General features: G+C 35.8%; 1 long non-coding RNA gene across 1 annotated transcript; it reads left to right on the top strand.

The window, feature by feature from the left end:
- The first annotated feature begins 9,272 nt into the window (after window positions 1-9,272).
- Window positions 9,273-16,871, top strand: LOC143441923 (uncharacterized). The gene is made up of 2 exons (XR_013109675.1): window positions 9,273-9,456; window positions 16,823-16,871. It is a non-coding gene; the product is annotated as an uncharacterized LOC143441923 (long non-coding RNA).
- Window positions 16,872-18,558: the final 1,687 nt, after the last annotated feature.

Raw genomic sequence — 18,558 nt, 5'->3', positions numbered from 1 at the left:
AAAATATTGAATCAAAGGGATATAATATAAATAATATGCAATAAAGCAATATCTGTCTGAATAGCAAGTTTCTAAACTCTGGATAAGTCAGGTGTAAATTTCAAGTATTCTACCTCTATGAGAATGAAGTGTCTCTTGAGATCTAAAAATTCCAAATATCTTTTGTTATCTTGTAGAAAACAAATTGGCATTATGAAGTTTTTCTTTTGTAAAAAAACATATTTTAAGAATATGATTCTTTGCCAACATGTCTGTATATCACATATATATTTGGTACCAATGCAGGCCAGAAGAAGGCATGGAAAACCTGAGATTGACATTATAGATGGTTATGAGCCACTATGTAGGTACAGGAAATCAAAGCCAGGTCCTTTGGGAGAGCAGCTAGAGCTCTTAACCTCTGTGCCATCTCATCAGGCTATAGTGTGGGTCTTGATGTAGATTCTCAGTTAATGTCTGAAAGAATTCATCAGCACTGAATGTTACTGGATTCAAAATCTCTTTGGAGAAACATTTGTGCACTTACAGGCAAGGAGACTTTCAGATTTTAAGTGAAGAACCACTTTGAGTATGAGTAGCACCACACCACAGCCTAGGCCCTGGACTTAATAACAACAGCAAAAAAGAAATGGAGAAAGCCAGTTGAGCCTTAGCTTACATCTCTGTCTGCTTCCTCAGGCGTGTTCAGGTGAGCAAACAACCTTACTTAATCACCAGCATTATTCACCCGCCAGGATAAACTGTACCCTTTAGAACCAATGTAAATAATTCTTTCCGTAAATTGTGGTTTCATATGGATCTCATCACATGACTGAGAAATATAACTATGTACATTCTCAGTGAGCATGTGGAAAACAAGAAGCACGAGCCTGTTGTATGTAGACCTTTGGAAATATTTTATTGGAAAATTCAGGAAGAACTTGAAAACACAAACAAGGGAAACTCTAAACAAGAGAACTCCACCTCCCTCAGTGAGTGCAGTTTTTGTCGGACTGTTGAGGACTAAAATCTTGTTAGAAATGCAGACAATGAACATTGTACATGAGCTTTCAGGGCAGAATTAGTCTAGAAGTCATTCACACTGTATACTGGCAAAATCGGGCTGCACTTATGACCATGTCCTACAAATTAAAATCATGCTGAGTTTTAAATGTAGAAAGTTAAATTATTAGAAAAATTGTTAATACAATACAATATAACATAATATATAGTACAGTACATATGATATATGGCCTACTCATCTGGATTACAGCTTACTCCTCTATGTCAGATTGACAGGGATAGGTGACTAGAAATATAAGGGAAAAAAATCACTTTAGTTAGGAAAACAAATTTTTTCCTGACTAAAGTCAGGAAAACAAAACAAAAATTTGTAGACAATTTGAGTATAAAAGAAGCATCGATAATTATTAAAGAGTTACTATTATTAAGAGAACTCAATAGGAATATAGTACATGTGACTTCCAGCTACGCTCAAGCACTCAGGGAAATTCACATGGGGAATTTTTATGAGAAAAGAGTATGCTTGAGCAAAGAAAGCCTCCATGACACACTGCAAAAGCACTGCCAACTATGGAAATGTCTTCACGTTTTATCTACAAAGCACACAGTGGATGCTATAGATATTGTTTGAGGGGCCAATGCTGCATATCAGCTGAGCAGTAGAATCAAAATTATTCACAGGGTGGGTCCTGGGTTTTTAGATACACAAAATGTAAGAGTTTATAAAATCATGAAGCCCTGCACCATGATTTCAGAAAGACACGGAGGCCAGTCAATATTTAGCACAATTGGAACAGCTGTGTGGAGCTTCTATTAGGATACACATGAGGGAATAAGAGCAGAATTCACCTTCTGATGAAGCTTGAGAAATTTAGAGAGGAATACACATGGGATATCCACTGAGGAACATTGCTGCAGGCAGTGACTGTAGAAAGCCAGTGTTAAAGGTTTGAACACAGAGCCACCATACAGCCCAGCCATAACACTCTTGGTTATAGTCTCAAAAGAATCTATATCCTACCACAGAGGAACTTACATATACATGTTTATTATTTAATGATTCATATTAGCCATAAAATGGAACAAGTTAGGTCTTTTAAAAAATGAATGAATGAACAAAGACAGTGTAGTACATATTCACAATGATTATGTGCTATATAATTGTAGAAAAATCAAAAACAGTTGCAGATAAGTGGATGCAAGTTCAAATCATTCATAAGCATTCTTCTTATCAAAAAAGCAAACCCTGTTTTTTTTTCTTTAATTTTATTGTTTTAATAATTATCTGCCTACCTCTTGCTCACCCCCTCCCACAATCCTTTCTGCTTCCCCCTTCCTATCTCCTCTGAGCAGGTAGAGGCCACTTGGTTATCCCCCTCATCCTGGCACTTCAAGTGTCTGCAGGGTTAGGCACATCCCTTCCCACTGAGGCAGGCCTGACAAGGCAGCCTAGCTAGTAGAACATATCTCACTTACAGGCAACTGCTTCTATGATAACCCCACTCTAGTTGTTTAGGAACAACATGAAGGCCAAGATGCACATCTGCTACATGTATATAGGGAGGCCTACGTCCAGCCTGTATATGTTCTTTGGTTTCTTTGGTTTGTAGTTCAGAATCTGAGAGCCCCAAGGGTCCAGGTTAGTTGACTCTGTTGCTCTTCCTGTGGAGCTCTTATCCCCTTCAGGGCCTGAAATCCTTACTCATATTCTTCCGTAAGAGTCCTTAAGCTCCATCCATTGTTTGGTGATGGGTGTATCTATCTGAGTCAGATGCTGGGTGGATCCTCTCAGAGGACAACATGTTCCTCTCTTCAAGCATAACAAGAGGAGAGGTGGTAGGAGAGTGGAGGTACTCTCCTGGGATATTAGGCTGCTCAGAGCCCACTATGCATTTTTTATCACATAGATACTATAGATTTAATATTAAACATGTACATGTCACTCTGTCTCTATCTCTCTGTCTTCTCCTGTGTATATGTAAATGTGTGTGTGTGTGTGTGTGTGTGTGTGTGTGTGTGTGTGTGTCTGTCTGTGCATTTGTCTCTGTGCATGAAAAGAAAGTTTAAACAGGAATTATAGTAGAAGAAAGTATAATAAGCATAATGAAAAGATGGGAAATGGTAAATTAGAATATCCCATATATATGAGGATGCCTTGATAAAATTTATTTCTTTGTATGTTAACCTAAAATTTAATAGAAACAAATGTTAATATGCACATTGTAAATTGAGAGCCATCTTCTGAAACTGAATACTAATTTGGTTCCCACACAACCTGAATCTATTTCCCCATATTAATTTTATCTTGTTTTAACTTTGCCACATTTTTTTTTAAAAAGTAGATAAAAACTATCCTCTCACTTAAAGATCATCAGGGGAGTATTGCATACTCTTCTAAAATGTAATTACTTCTCCTACTTACTCAGTTTTCTATTAAAACACTAAGCGCCTTAACATTTCATATCATTAAAAAGTGACATATTTTGACAATGAATTGGAACCTGAGAATATGTATTGCTTCAATATATTAGTTGTACACATTAAATTGTCTCAAAATAAGCAAATGATATGATTAATGTTATTGTTTGGTAAACAAGGCACCACTGTAGTTCCGGTAGATGCCATGTGTTACTAAGACCAGATCTTCATAATACATAGGGAGACAAATTGATTAATGGGGTCAAAAGTGAAGCAAACTAAATGATAGTGAGATACTGCAACCTGTTCAGTCTTGTCAGGGACTGACTTGACGAATTTCAGTCTACTGCAGCAAATTTTATAATCTTACAAGGATATAAATGTGTTCAGATAATGTGTTTACCTTTAGTAATAAACACAGCTTGTTGAGAAATTTCAAAATGACTCATTTACTTATTCTCTACTGTTTTTCCTGAACACAGTAATTTTTTTTTGGTTCAGCAGATACACTATTCTAAACACTAGTTTATTTTTTTTTTGAGTTATGATTAAAAAATGATCTCTAGGGATTTTAAGTGGTGTTATCGTCACTTAATGGCCCACACTGGAGCTTTTAAAAAAAATCCCTCTATGCACTAGCAAAAATACGTATGTTTAGGGATCACTTATATCCAAGACAATAAAATAGGTTCAGAAGGGATTTGGAAATAAATAAGACATACTTAAATTCAGTAAACTTATGTACTATTTTAAGGGATATAAGATTTCAACACAGGCAAGAAGCATTTCACAAACCAATATTTCATGAAAACATTAATACACAATAGCTATAGAAGAAAATATTCTGAGACTTGATCCATAGTACAGAATAGAAAGAAAATAAAAGAAAATTTTACAAATTTGAAAATTAATTATACATGAATATAAACTGTGAAATGTGTGAAGTGAAAGGAAGATAATGAGGAAAATATGAGTTTAAAATAGGGCAACATTTAAAACTAAATTGTAAACAATGATAAATACAAAAATGCAAAAAAGGTAGCATTAAATCGAAAGTCTATTTGAGAAAAGCTAATATTATTTCTTGGTTGTAAGGCATCTCAGGATGAATATGATCAGGAAATTGACACCTATTAGTTAGTTACCTCCCTTACTAGTGTGCACAAATGTCTGATAAAAACAGTGTATGGTAGGATACTTCATATTGAGTCATGGTTTAGAAGATCCGTCTGTGTGTTACAATGTGAAAACTTGGTGACGAAGCACCTTGGTTCAAATGCGTAGATCACATTGTGGTAGTGTGCTCCCATTATGAGAACATAAAACACAAATAGAAGTCAGTATAACTTTTAGGACCTAATTCTCAGGACCAACTTCAGCTAAGTGGTTGCCACACTCTAAATACCCCATAACATTCCAAAGGGGCACCACCTACTATGTACCAAGCATAAAAAAAATCTTGAGTTACATTTTGCATTCAAATCATAATGGGGCATTTTAGGGAGTAGAAGTTTAGCAAACTTCAATTTTATGAAGATGATTGGGATGTCAGGAAGCACACCAAATATTGCAGATCAGTATCAGGGATGCAGAAGAGATTAATGGAGTTTACCAGTGTGTTAAATGTGGTCAATCATCTTCATATGTTGCCATTAAGAAAGTATCATTAATACATATACATTTATTATAAAAGTTGAATTAAAAAAATTAGAGAACAAATATGGAAGTTTGCTTACAAAAATCACTAGCCATTAATAAACAACACTTAATAATTTTGTTATTTAATGATGCATATTACAGTGCAATAGTGGCATTCAAAAATTAATCCCTAAATTATGTCTCTGGTATCAATAACAGATTATGTGGCAACTTAAAAGACAAAAGATTTATTTTTCTCATAGTTTTGGTCTACAATAGAAAGTAATTAGATTAGAATGACTCCTTATGGTGGTAGGAATGAATGGTGAAGGCTGTTCTAATTATGACAGAACAGAAAGAGTGTATTGTGAGAAATAAACATAGATATAACCATGAAAGGCAGAATTATATTGACCTATTTCTATAGCAAGTCTCAACTTCCTAATGGTTATATAATTTTTAAAATTTAGGACCACTAAATGATAAAGAAGCTTTTAAAAATCTGCACTCTACATATAATGTATATTTATATACAAACCAAAGCCCTTGGTTTGATTCAAGAACTTTAAAGTAAGACCTAATTGCTGAAGAAATCTCACACTTCAAACACAGTTATTGGAGGAAGAGTTAGAACTGACCTGGAAGCCTTTAAATTGAGGACTATCTCTCAGAGTTTGTGGCTACAGCATATACTATTTCAAATATAATGTATTTTAAATTTAATATGTTGCCTGATAGAAATATATCAGGAAGAACATTAGGAAATAATGACCAATCAACAATATGTGTCCATATAGTAGCTTGTTGAGAAAATACTAAGTAAGGAGATAAATATAAAACAGCATAAGAGAGAAGATGAAGTGTGAGGTGGAGATAAGCATCTGATGAGAGACATGCAATACAGTTGGTGAAAATGTGAGTTTGAAATATGATTAGTATATTCATAATTCCATTGGTAAATAGAAATTTTGCAATGCTCTTTGTAAAACAAACAACTGTGGCGACATTCGATAGAGACACTCCTATAGACCCTAAGACAAATATCTAGACATTAGATACAGGTACTACTACTGTAGATCCTAAGACAAAAATGTACACATATGATAAAGGCTTTCTTATAACAACTAAGCCAAATATCTACACATATGATAGAAGCACTCCTATTGACCCTAAGACAGATATTTATATATGTGATAAAGGCTTTCCTATAGACCCTAAGATAAATGTCTGTGTAAGTGTCTTACACGGAAGAGCTGTTTCCAGACCATTAGAAACTGACTTCTATTTCTGACAATTATATATCTGCTCTGTAACTGTCTTTGATTTCTTCATCCACATTTTAGTTGTGCTAAGAAGGGCATGCACTGCATCAGCATATTATTTTCAATCTTTTTCTTTTCTTATTAAAGCAATACTGCCTGCCTATAATCACCAGAGGGTGAAGTTTCATGCTATAATTAGAAAGCTTTGCCGATTGTAAGTGGTACTAATTTATTAAACCTCAAGTATTCAAATTGCTGAAAAGTGTTACACAGTGATGAAGCCAGAGACTTCCACGAAAATACTTTGAATGTTTCTCATCATGCCTTAGAATTTTCAGGTGTTAACTTTATCAGTTAATAATTACAAAACATTCTAAGAAAATGACTTAGTAAAATGACCACTCCTCAGTAAATTGACAAGAGAAGTATGTATATTAATTTAAAACTTGAGGCATAATAAATGGCACAAATTTATTGTCAAAAAATTAGTGATGACAGTTAATTAAAAAATAAATTTTGGGAGCTAGGCATGATGGTGATGCCTTTAATCCCAGAACTTAAGAGCTGAACACAGGCTCTATCAGATATCACTGTGAGTTTGAGAAAACCCAGGGATTTATAATAGAAAAATCTCTCTGAAAAAAAGAATGGTGTTGGGGAAACATGCTACCTTCTGTAGTTAGAGTGTTGCTTATAAGTTTGAAGGAAAGGGAATGAGTAGAACATTTGAACACCTTGGGAGCAAATCAAAAGCAGGCAGGTGAAGGACAGACACAATACCATGCTCAGAGGAGTATAAACCCGTGGCTGTATGTAAGGGGTCTAATTTCTACAGTATGGAAGTGTACTGCTAAAACTCAATCCTTGCTAATGAACACCCCTTGAGAAGAAGGTCTCTCACTTAGATTACTTTTTTCTTTATTTTTTTGCTGAAATTTCATTTTTGTAATTGGATATTTTATTTATTTATATTTCAAATATTAATCCCCTTTCCTAGTTTCCCCTCCAGAAACCCCCTATCCCATCTGCCCTCTTGCTTCTATGAGTGTGTTCTTTTACCCACCCACCTCCCTGCTCTGGCATTCCCCTACACTGGGGCATTGAGCCTTCACAGGACCAAGAGCATCCCCTCCCACTGATGCCTGAAAAGGCCATCCTCTGCTACATATGTGCTGGAGCCATGGGTCACTCCATATATACTCTTTGGTGGTTTAGTCCCTGAAAGCTCTGGGTTGTCTGGTTGGTAATATTGTTGTTCTTCTTATAGGGTTACAAACCCCTTCAGCTCCTTCAGTCCTTTTTCTGACTCCTCCATTGGGGACCCTGTGCTTAGTGCAATAGTTGGCCACAAACATTCACCTCTGTATTTGACAGAATCTGACAGAGCCTCTCGGGAGACAGCTATATCAGGCTTCTGTCAGCATGAACTTCTTGGCATCCATAATAGTGTCTGGGTTTGGTGTCTGTATATGGGATGGTATCCCCAGGTGGGGCAATCTCTGGATGGCCTTTCTTTCAGTGTCTGCTCCATACATTGCCTCTGTATTTCCTCCCATGAGTATTTTGTTAACCCTTCTAAGAAGAACCCACAGTTTGGTCTTCCTTCTTCTTGAGCTTCACATAGTCTGTGAATTGTATCTTGGGTACTCCAAGGTTTTGGGCCAATATCCACTTATCAGTGGATGCATACCATGTGTGTTCTTTTGTAATTGGGTTACCTCACTCAGGATGATATTTCCTGGTTCCATCCATTCGCCTAAGAGTTTCATGAATTTATTGTTTTTAATAGCTGAGTAGTACTCCATTGTGTAAATGTACCACATTTTCCGTATCCATCCCTCTGTTGAATGACATCTGGGTTCTTTCCAGATTCTGGCTATTATAAATAAGGTGCTATGAACATAATGGAACATGTGTCCTTGTTATATGTTGGAGCATCTTTTGGGTATATGAGAAGTAGTGGTACAGTTGGGTCTGCAGTTAATACTTTGTCTACTTTTCTGAGGAACTGCCAGAGTGATTTGTAATCATGGAGGGACATAAGAAAATAGATCTTTGAGAGTTTAGTATGTATATCACATCTATAGATTTTATATAATTCATTGAAATTTTACCCATTTTTAACTGTAGATTTCTGGTTATTTTAATTTTATTCCCATAAACTTTGAAAATATACTAGAAAGAAAAATCAAATATTTTACTGCTATTGTCAGTTATTGGTAGAGTTTGTTGAGTTCACAGCTGGATAAGTTTGATAATTAATTTTCAACTGTAGTAGCCTATATAACACCTTCTAACACAACGAGAGCTACTACTACTGATGCAAACGTAGTACAAAAGCTATGGAAGTGATCAACCAGCTTGTGACTAGATTTAAGACCAGATTTGTGAGATATAGACTATACATAGCACTGTCATTAAAGGGGACAAGAACTTGTGGCTAGATAGCAAGCTATAAGTATCTAAGGAGACAATCTAATATTATTATTCTACTAATTGTGCAGAGCATTACAATGACTTGTATTGCTTTATTGTTACCCTCATAGATTAAGACATCTCTCAGTCTCCCATCAGAGAAGCTTCTTTTGTAGTAGCCAGTGACTGACAAAGAGACCTTCAACTTGTCATCGGGCACAGAATAATAGTCTGTGGGGCAACCAAACCAAAAATGGAGCCTATGTCGCAGTTGTCGCCCACTTCCTCGGACTGTTCATTGAAGAGGAACAGAAAGGTTACACAAGTCAGAAGTAATAGGAACAGAGTTTCTCAAACACAACAGTTCAGTTGAACATGAGAGTTGTGACAGCATGGAGAACATTTACAAGTTCTCCAGCCAGACAAAATCCTGGCAGAGACAGGGAAAAATAGACACAAAATCTCACCACTAACTGAAAAGTTATTGGTATTTGAGAACTGCTTGAGGAGAAAGTGTCAGGTTTTTTTTTTTTTTTTTTTTTTGTTGTTGTTATTCATTTATTGTTTGTCTTTTTAATAAAGTTACCCATAGTAGTTCAACTACACAGTAGGGCAGGCCCCACTTCTACAACTAGCCTGGCCCACACAAACTGGAGATCGTGGTGTATGGAAGCAGATTGAGAAGAATGAGGAGGAGGACAAGGAGGAACCTCAACGTTGGGTAAGAAGGAGAGGAGGTTAGAGAGATTGACTAGGGAAGGGGTTATATTAAGGGGTAAAGAGGTTCAAAGCACATTGCACAGAATTTATTAAGAATACAATACTATTTAAATATTCTTGTTGCTTAATATACAAACTTTCATTTTGCTTTCTTGCAAATGAACTTTAAACTGGTGGTAAAGTTAAAAATTGGATGCAGAAAAATGAACATCTCAGGTACATTGGTTTTATTATTCATAATTTCTACTCTATAATTTTAAATGATTGCATGTATAGCTTGGGAGGAGAATAGAATGGACTGAAAATTTAAATAAACCTGTAGGGTAACATGTCTGACTTTCCCATTTTATGGCTTTTACACATAATTTAAACTCTTTGGCCTTCAAGTGACTTATCAGTATAACAAAGATAATTATTTCTATCTCATACTATTGATGTGTCTGGTTTCCTATTTGGCACAGAGACAGCATTTGAAAATTATTCACTCTTATCCCATGAACATCATTATTTTATTCACAGGTTTTCTGTTAGTCACAGAAAATACAACATCAGCAATTTTTAAAGTTCAATATAAGGTTATAGCATGGTATTTAAAAATGTATTGTAATTAAAAACATCATCAATTCTGTGCTCTTTTATTCTGAGTTGAGATTATTGCAATTAGTATTAAGCACTCAGTTAATATATGATTCAGGGTTCAGTCACAGAGAATAGAATTCATTTGCTTTTTGTTAGCAGATGAACTTACTGGAGATCATTAAATACTTGCAGAAATTCAAGAGGAGCTGAAGAAACAGCTGTCTCTGGCCCGATATTTTGGGAACTATTACCAAAATACCCTTCAGAACCGAGCCGCTTAGAAATGCTGCTGTTCCTTTTTTTGATTGGCAAGGAAGCTATATAGAGCACTGTGATGCTACTGATTCACACTCTGACTCCTGTAGTAGTCATATGCTAAACAGATGCTTGAGCTCTGCCCCTTCCCCACAAGATTTAGCTGCAAATGCAGTTTCCTGAAGTAAGCTGTATATTCTGTAGATTATATTTGAAATTCTATGTTCACATTGGAGAAAAAGAAATTTATAGCTATTGTGTCATAGAAGGAAGTTAGAATGGGTACTGTGTATTCAGAAATTTGTTTCTATTATAGTTCAACAATTTTGGTATTTATAAAGCTATTTTCATTCTTAGAGTCCTGAACAGTGGTTAATAACACTATGTGTCTTTCTAAAACTAAGAATATCTTTCACACAAATGAGATGATACACAAGTTTTAATGACAGAACATGGTAGAGATTGTTCTTTTTCCTTCTAGTTTAATAAATGCACTGGGATAGCTATTAAGCTTAGCTAAGAATAAATATTAGAAAATTAATATATTCTGTCTAAAATATCTCAACAAAGAAAGAAAGAAGCAGCATAAATTTAGTCAATATACAGAACCAGAAGATAAATATATAAATAACTTTCCTCCAGCCATGTCTCTCTTTTTAGCTGATCAATCTAAATAACCCTACAACTTGTAATTTCTTCTATCCCTTATAACTATCTGTAATTAGGGATTCCTTACCTGTGGGGATCATCTGAAACTTTATTTTCAAAGTAACTAATACTTAATTTTTCTCAGCTGTAAGTCTTTACTTTAGTGTCATACTGACTAATGTTCCTACGTGTGGTACTCCCTAGCTTTACCATGTTACAACAACCAACTTGCCTATGATAAGGATGAGTATTCCTTTTAGATAACAAAACCTGATCTACCCTTGTGATCCTGTTTACCCTCCAGTAGTAAAAGCCTAAATGACTAGGAAGTAGTCTCAATCACAAGTAAATTGGAGTCATTATTGTCTCACCATGTGGAAAGATGTATGTAATGAATCTAAAACAATAGCCCTCTGCAATTCAATAGCAATGAGAAAATAAACCATTGATTCTTATGTGTAGTTTGAGAAATACTACATCTACATCTAGTTCAATCCAGTAATCCAGTTTTATAACCCCTAATCAAGACTGACTCACTTTGCATATTTGGCAAAGGTAAAAAATATATTTTGTTTCCTTAATGACACTGTATCAGTAAACTTTGTCATTTTCTACAGCAAAATCCCTACTTCTAAAATAAAACATGCCTAATAACATAAATTCTTAAAGAAAAATATTATTTCCATAAGCAGGACATTCTAAAAGTTAAAGTCTGAGGTCAGGTTGTTCCATTAGTTTGCTTTATAGTGAATAGGGCACATCGTATAGGAGTCTATGTATACACACACAATAGACATGTCCAAATTCAGTGTCTAAAGGAAGAGACCAAATTTCTGAAAGTCATTTTCTGTGTGTGTCACGTTGAAATGAAAAGTTCTTAATAGACTCCACTTTCTAATTGTTCTTATAACTTTCTTTTTCATTGGATATTTTATTTATTTATCAAATGCTATCCCCTTTCTCAGCTACCTCTCTGGAAACCCCCATCCCATCCTCCCTCTCCCTGCTTCTATGAGCGTGCTCTCCAACCCAGCAACCCACTCCCACCTCCCCGCCATGGCATCCCCTACACTGGGGCATTGAGCCTTTACAGAACCAAGGGCCTCTCTTCCTATTGATGTCCAACAAGACCATTCTCTGCTACATAGGCGGCTGTAGCCAAGGGTTTCTCCATGTGTACTTTTTAGTTGGTGGTTTAGTCCCTGGTAGCTCTGGGTTGTCTGGTTGGTTGATATTGTTGTTTTTTCAACGAGTTGCCAACCCTTTCAGCTCCTTCAGTCCTTTCTCTAACTCCTCCATTGGGGACTCCTTGCTCAGTCCAGTGGTTGGCTGTAAGCATCTGCCTTTTTATTTCAAAGGCTCTGGCAGAGCCTCTCAGTAGACATGGGTGTCATATCAGACTCCTGTCAGCAAACACTTGGCATCCACAATAGTGTCTGTGTTTGGTGTCTGTATTTGAGATAGATCCCCAGGTTTGACAGTTTCTGGATGGCCTTTTCTTCAGATTCTGCTCCACACAATATCTCTGTATTTCTTCCCATGAATATTTTGTTCACCTTTCTAAGAAAGACTGAAGTATCTACACTATGGTCTTCATTCTTGATTTTCATGTGGTCTGTGAATTCATTGTTTTTAATAGCTGAGTAGTACTCCATTGTGTAAATGTACCACATTTTCTGAATCTATCCCTCTGTTGAAGGACATCTGGATTCTTTCCAGCTTCTGGCTACTATAAATATGGCTGCTATGAACATAGTGGAACATGTATCCTTGTTATATGTTGAAATATAGTTTGGGTATATTCTCAGGAATGGTATAGCTGGGTCCTGAGGTAGTTAGTATGTCCAATTTTCTGAGGAACCTCCAGACTGATTTTCATAGTGGTTGTACCAGCTTGCAATTCCACCACAATGGAGGAGTGCTCCTCTTTCTCCACATCCTTGCCAGCATCTGCTATCACTTGAGTTTTGATCTTAGACATTTTGACTAGTGTGAGGTAGAATCTCAGGGTTGTTTTGATTTGCATTTCCCTGATGAGTAAGAATGGTGAACATTTTTTTAGGTTCTTCTCAGCCATTTGGTATTCTTCAGTTGAGAATTTTTTCTTCAGTTCTGTACCCCATTTTTAAATAGGGTTATTTATTTCCCTGGAGTCTAAAACCATCCAGTGGGAAAAAAGACAGCATTTTCAACAAATGGTGCTGTTTTAACAGGAGATCAGAATGTAGAAGGATCCAAATAGATCCATTCTTATCTCCTTGTACAAAGCTCAAGTCCAAGTCTATCAAGAACCTCCACATAAAACCAGATACCCTGAAACTAATACAAGAGAGACTGGGGAAGAGACTTGAACACATGAACACAGAGAAAATTTCCTGAACAGAATTCCAATGGCTCATGCTCTAAGATCAACAATTGACAAATGGGACCTCATAAAATTGCAAAGCTTCTGTAAGGCAAAAGACACTGTCAATAGGACAAAATGGCAACCAACAGATTAGGAAAAGATCCTTACCAATCCTACATCCTATAGAGGGCAAATATTCAACATATACAAAGAACTCAAAAAATTAGACTCCAAAGAACTAAATAATCCCCTTGTAACTTTCAAAAACAAAATTTGCTTTTCTAAAAATGAAAAAAAAAACAGCTTTCCATAGCTGATATGGTTCAAAGCAAGAGATTACCTACTTGTTTAAGATGTATAGCTATTTAAGGTGTTCAGTGTTATGTCTTTAGTTTAAATGAAAATTCTGAATGGGAGTAGCCAGAAAAACCTTAGGAAAAAAAGCAGCTAACATGGACTCATTTCCAATTTCTTTTTTATCAATACATTCACACTTTGCTACTAATCCTTTATTCAAGTACTGCATAATTAGAAAAGAAGGCAGTTAATATAAAAAGAGTAGTATTTACAGAATTGACTGAGCGCCTCTCAGTGAAACTTAACACTTATGCATCTCCTTATTATGTGTCATTTGAAAGCCATAAGAACCACAACCTTGACTCCAAACCATTTAAGAAAAGAATATGAGTACAACATGAAAAAACGGTAAACTGGTGGTGGAATAATATTCTTGTTCTTTAGTAAGTATTTAATTAAAATTTGATAACCAATGTGAAAATATAGGATGCAGAGTCTACAAAATGAAATAGAGATGATGTCAGGAGAGACTGTGTTTTCATAGTTTTAAGGCTTGTTCAATGAGTCTGACTGGCAAGTTATAAGTGGAGACTGGGTGCATCACTTCCAGGCACGGTATTCATCACCACAAGGTCACAGTGTGTTTTCTCACTCATTCTAGTCAATGTCTACTGAATTATTACTCCAAACGTAGGAGACAAGAGAAAAAGATTATTGTTCTGAAGAAAATAGCAAAGATGTAGTTATAATAACTTTAGAAGCACTAAAGTGGATACAGTAGACATAGTGTATTCATCTAAAGTCTCAATACTACGCAACAGTTATGCCTAATTAAGATGTATCATCTCTCCAGCTTCTAAATCTCAATTTCCACAATCCTGTTACTGCCTAAGTGATGGCTAATAAGAAAGATTGTATTTTATTATTTGCTTTAGTCCGGAGTTCTTGAAACAAAATCTAAGCCATTCAGAGTATGATGAAATGACTTGAGTTTCAAATGGGATTATTGCACGAGGGGCAAAAGCACATAAAAAAGACAAAGCATTTTTCTTCATTTCCAACCTGTATGTATAGAAAATAATCTGTAAGATAACATTTAACCCACCATATCTCTATAATGGAACCTCCATGAAATGGCATGTAGAGAGATTAAAGGTTGGTGAATATACATAATATACATAGTATATGCAATATATAATTAACAAGATGGGGGGATGCCCAAACCGTTACAATGTTCAGGAGACAATAGTAAATATAAACAAATGTTACCCTGATTTCTGGGAGCTATCATAACAGATCATAAAATTCTAGTAGAAGCATAGGGATCTCTAACTGTACACAAACCAGAAGTATATTTATTTTACAACGAATGACTTGTGACTGGCTTCTGAGTGAGGATCAACTTGCTTGCAGTATGCTGACTCTTTATTGTCTAGGGTCTACATAACTCCATATAGGTAGAGTTAAAACTGCATCATAGAATTCAAGTTGTCATACTTAGAATGGAAAAAATGTAGGTGTGGGAAAAATATAACATATTTAGTATAACTAACTTTAGATTCCATATTCACTGGATCAATGGTAATTGTATAAAGGAAGAAAACTGCCTTAGAAAAGTTATAGCTAAAAAAATGCTTTCTTAAAATATCATCTGGGGAAAGAGGAAAGAAAATGAATATGTCAAAAAATTAAATAAGCATTTGGTGTTCTAAGTGAATAGTGGTGATTTTGGTAAAACAGAGACATTGACTGCTCATCAGATATCTAATTGTGTACCTATATTTCCCATGTTTCTTGCTGCTCAGTTCATATCCTTCTTTTAAAAGTAAGCTGTAAGTAGAAGGAAAGCATGTTCATTTCAGTACAAAAAAACTTAGGCACATTCACATCGTTGGATCTTTTTTCTTTCCCCTTGATGGCAATGAAAGTATTCACTAGAAAAAAAGTGCAATCATCTGATTACTAGGTGGAGCAGTCGAGCCCCAAAATGTTATTGGTACTCAGCATACATTCAGCTAAGCAGGAAAAAGTCTTTTTCCTGTGTATATTTACTGTGATTGTTGGTCTGTTTGAATAACAGTCAATGAGTTTGACCTGACTTAAACGAAATGAGTAGAAGAATAGAAATTTTATAGAAGAAACTAGTAAATTTACATAATTTGTTGTAGTTACTAACTACATTTGCTTAGTAGATTTAACCTTTAAAAACAGGTTTTTTTTTAAACCTAGTTTAAACAGAAAAGGAAACTGAGACTCTTGAAAACTAGACAGTTACATTTTATATAGCTAATGAGCATAGCACATGAAATGCCGGACATCATTTTATGCATATTCATTTTGAGACAAGAATACCCAGTGTATGTCTGATGAGATGATACTCAACTGGGCTATGATGATGTGAATTTGATCTTCAGGGCCCACACTCTGGACAGATAGAACTGACACCTGGCAATTGTATTCAGACAGCCTTGTTTGTGCATGGTCATACAAATGTAAATACAAGCACATACATATGCACACAACACACACATTCTCAAACTAAATACATAAATATAAGATTCTTGTAATAATAATATTCGGTGTTCACATAAAAATTTACTTGCCATCTTTCAATGATTTAATTCTATGATTTTTCATGATGGACTTAGTGCCTGAATCTATATAACAACATTAGTGAATCCGGAAAAATAATGAAAACAGAAGTGACTTGTTATAATTTTTCTGGAATATTAATATGTAGATGAGGAAGGGAAATCAAGGTTTTAGTGAGAGATTGGCAGAACCCCATGTAAGGGACAGCAGGAAAGCTAAGAAGATGATTGAATGTTTACAATTCTTTCACCTCTAAACATTAAGACATAAAGTTCTTATTATGTAGTTTTTTAATTCATAGATTCTCTGTAGATTAATTTATAAATTCATTGTATTTTAATTATTTTTGCATATTTTGAATTTTTGCATATTTTAAATATATTTTGAATATATTTAATATTCTCAGTTGAAACCTACTGTATTAAAATACACTAGATTAAAAGTGGTCCATTATTTTATAGTCATTGTGATTGAAACTCATCTACATTAACCAGCTCTTTTCTGAAGGGAAATGGAGAAGCTGTTGATCTAGGATGGAGGGAGTTCGGGTGAGAAATTGTGAGGTGGGGAGAGAGGTCAAATTGTGGTTGGGATGTATTGTTGAGAGAAGAATAAATAAAAACAATTGAAAATGATTTTCTCTCAACAGCAAAAGGAGAAAGAGAAAGACATAAGGAGGAGGAGGAGGAGGAGGAGGAGGAGGAGGAGGAGGAAGAATAAAAAGAAGATGAAGACAAAGAAGATGATGAACACAACCAAGAGGAAGATGACTATAAGAACGAAGGGGAAGAAGAAGAAGACAACAAAGAGGAAGAGGAAGAGGGAGAAGAAGAAGGAGGAGGAGGAGAAGGAGGAGGAGGAGGAGGAGGAGGAGGAGGAGGAGGAGGAGGAGGAGGAGGAGGAAGAAGAGGAGAGGAAGAAGAAGAAGAAGAAGAAGAAGAAGAAGAAGAAGAAGAAGAAGAAGAAGAAGAAGAAGAAGAAGAAGAAGAAGAAGAAATTCATCCACATTGTATTTTCAGATTATTTCAATTTGTTCTTTTTTCAGTCTACTACCCAAAATTGTATTTTACATGTAAAGTGAAATATCACTTTTCATTCTCTAAATTGGTTACATTGTTCTTTTATGAATGAAAAGCATTCTAGAGTCTTTCTTTAAATGTGCTTCCCAGTTCGACCATTATTCTTCTCTAACCACCTGCTCTAGCCATCTGTACTGGTCGTATGTAGAATAAAGTCATATCCAAAATAAACTTACAATTTTTTACAATTTTTCTTTTCTTATATTCTTTTATAAATTTTATTATTATTATTGCTTATTATTATTATTATTATTATTATTATTATTATTATTATTTTATTTCACTTGACATCCTGTTCACAGCCCACCTCCCTGTCATACTCTCCTAGTACTCTGCTATTCCCCCTTTTCCCTCTGGGCAGGTGGGCCTCCCTGGGTATCTCCGCACCCTGGCACATCATGTCTCTGCAAGCTAAGTGCTTCCTCTCCCACTGAGGCCAGACAAGGTAGTCCAGCTAGAAGAAAATATCCCTCATGCAGGAACAGCTTTTGGGATAGACCTAGTTTCAGTCGTTCAGGACCCCAATGAAGAACAAGCAGCACATATGCGACATATGCACAGAGAGGCCTAGGTCCAGCTACGTATGTTCTTCGGTTGGGGGTTCAGTCTCTGAGAGCCCCAAGAGTCCAGGTTAGTTGATTCTGTTGATCTTCCTGTGGAGTTCCTTCCCCTTTCAGAGCTGGAATCCTTCCATAAGAATACCAAAGCTGCATCTACTGTTTGGATGTGGGTGTCTGTATCTGTCTCAGTTAGCTGTCGGGTGGAGCTTCTCAAAGGACAGCCATGAAAGACTCTTGTCTGTAAGCACAACAGAGTATCATTAATTAGCATCGCAGACTGGTGCTTGCCTGTGGGATAGGTCTCCAATTGGGCCTGTCATTGGTTGGCCATTACTTCAGTCTCTACTATCAACTCTGTATCAACTCTCCCTGCCATTTCTTGTCAACAGGATAGATTTGAAGTCAAAAGTTTTGTGGATAGATTGCTCCATTGAAGTTCCTGCTTGGCTACTGAAGGTGGCCTCTTCAGGTTCTATATCCCAATGCTCTAACTCACAACTAAGGACATCCTCATTTATTCTTAGGCACTTCCCTTATCCCAAGTCTCTGTCTCTTCCTGGAGAGGCTCCGTATCTCCCCACCTCAGTTTCTATTCATTCTCATGGCCATCTGGCCATCTCTCCTGTCTGTCCCCACACCTGATTCTAAAACCCCCATTCTCTTCCCCATCTATATTCAATACACTGACAATATAACATTCTATGTGCATACAAGACAAAGTAAATGCCTTGTTCAGAAACTGCCCA

The sequence above is a fragment of the Arvicanthis niloticus genome, chromosome 4, assembly GCF_011762505.2.
Source record: "Arvicanthis niloticus isolate mArvNil1 chromosome 4, mArvNil1.pat.X, whole genome shotgun sequence".
Lineage (NCBI taxonomy): Eukaryota > Metazoa > Chordata > Mammalia > Rodentia > Muridae > Arvicanthis > Arvicanthis niloticus.
This window is presented reverse-complemented; position numbering and strand designations above follow the sequence as displayed.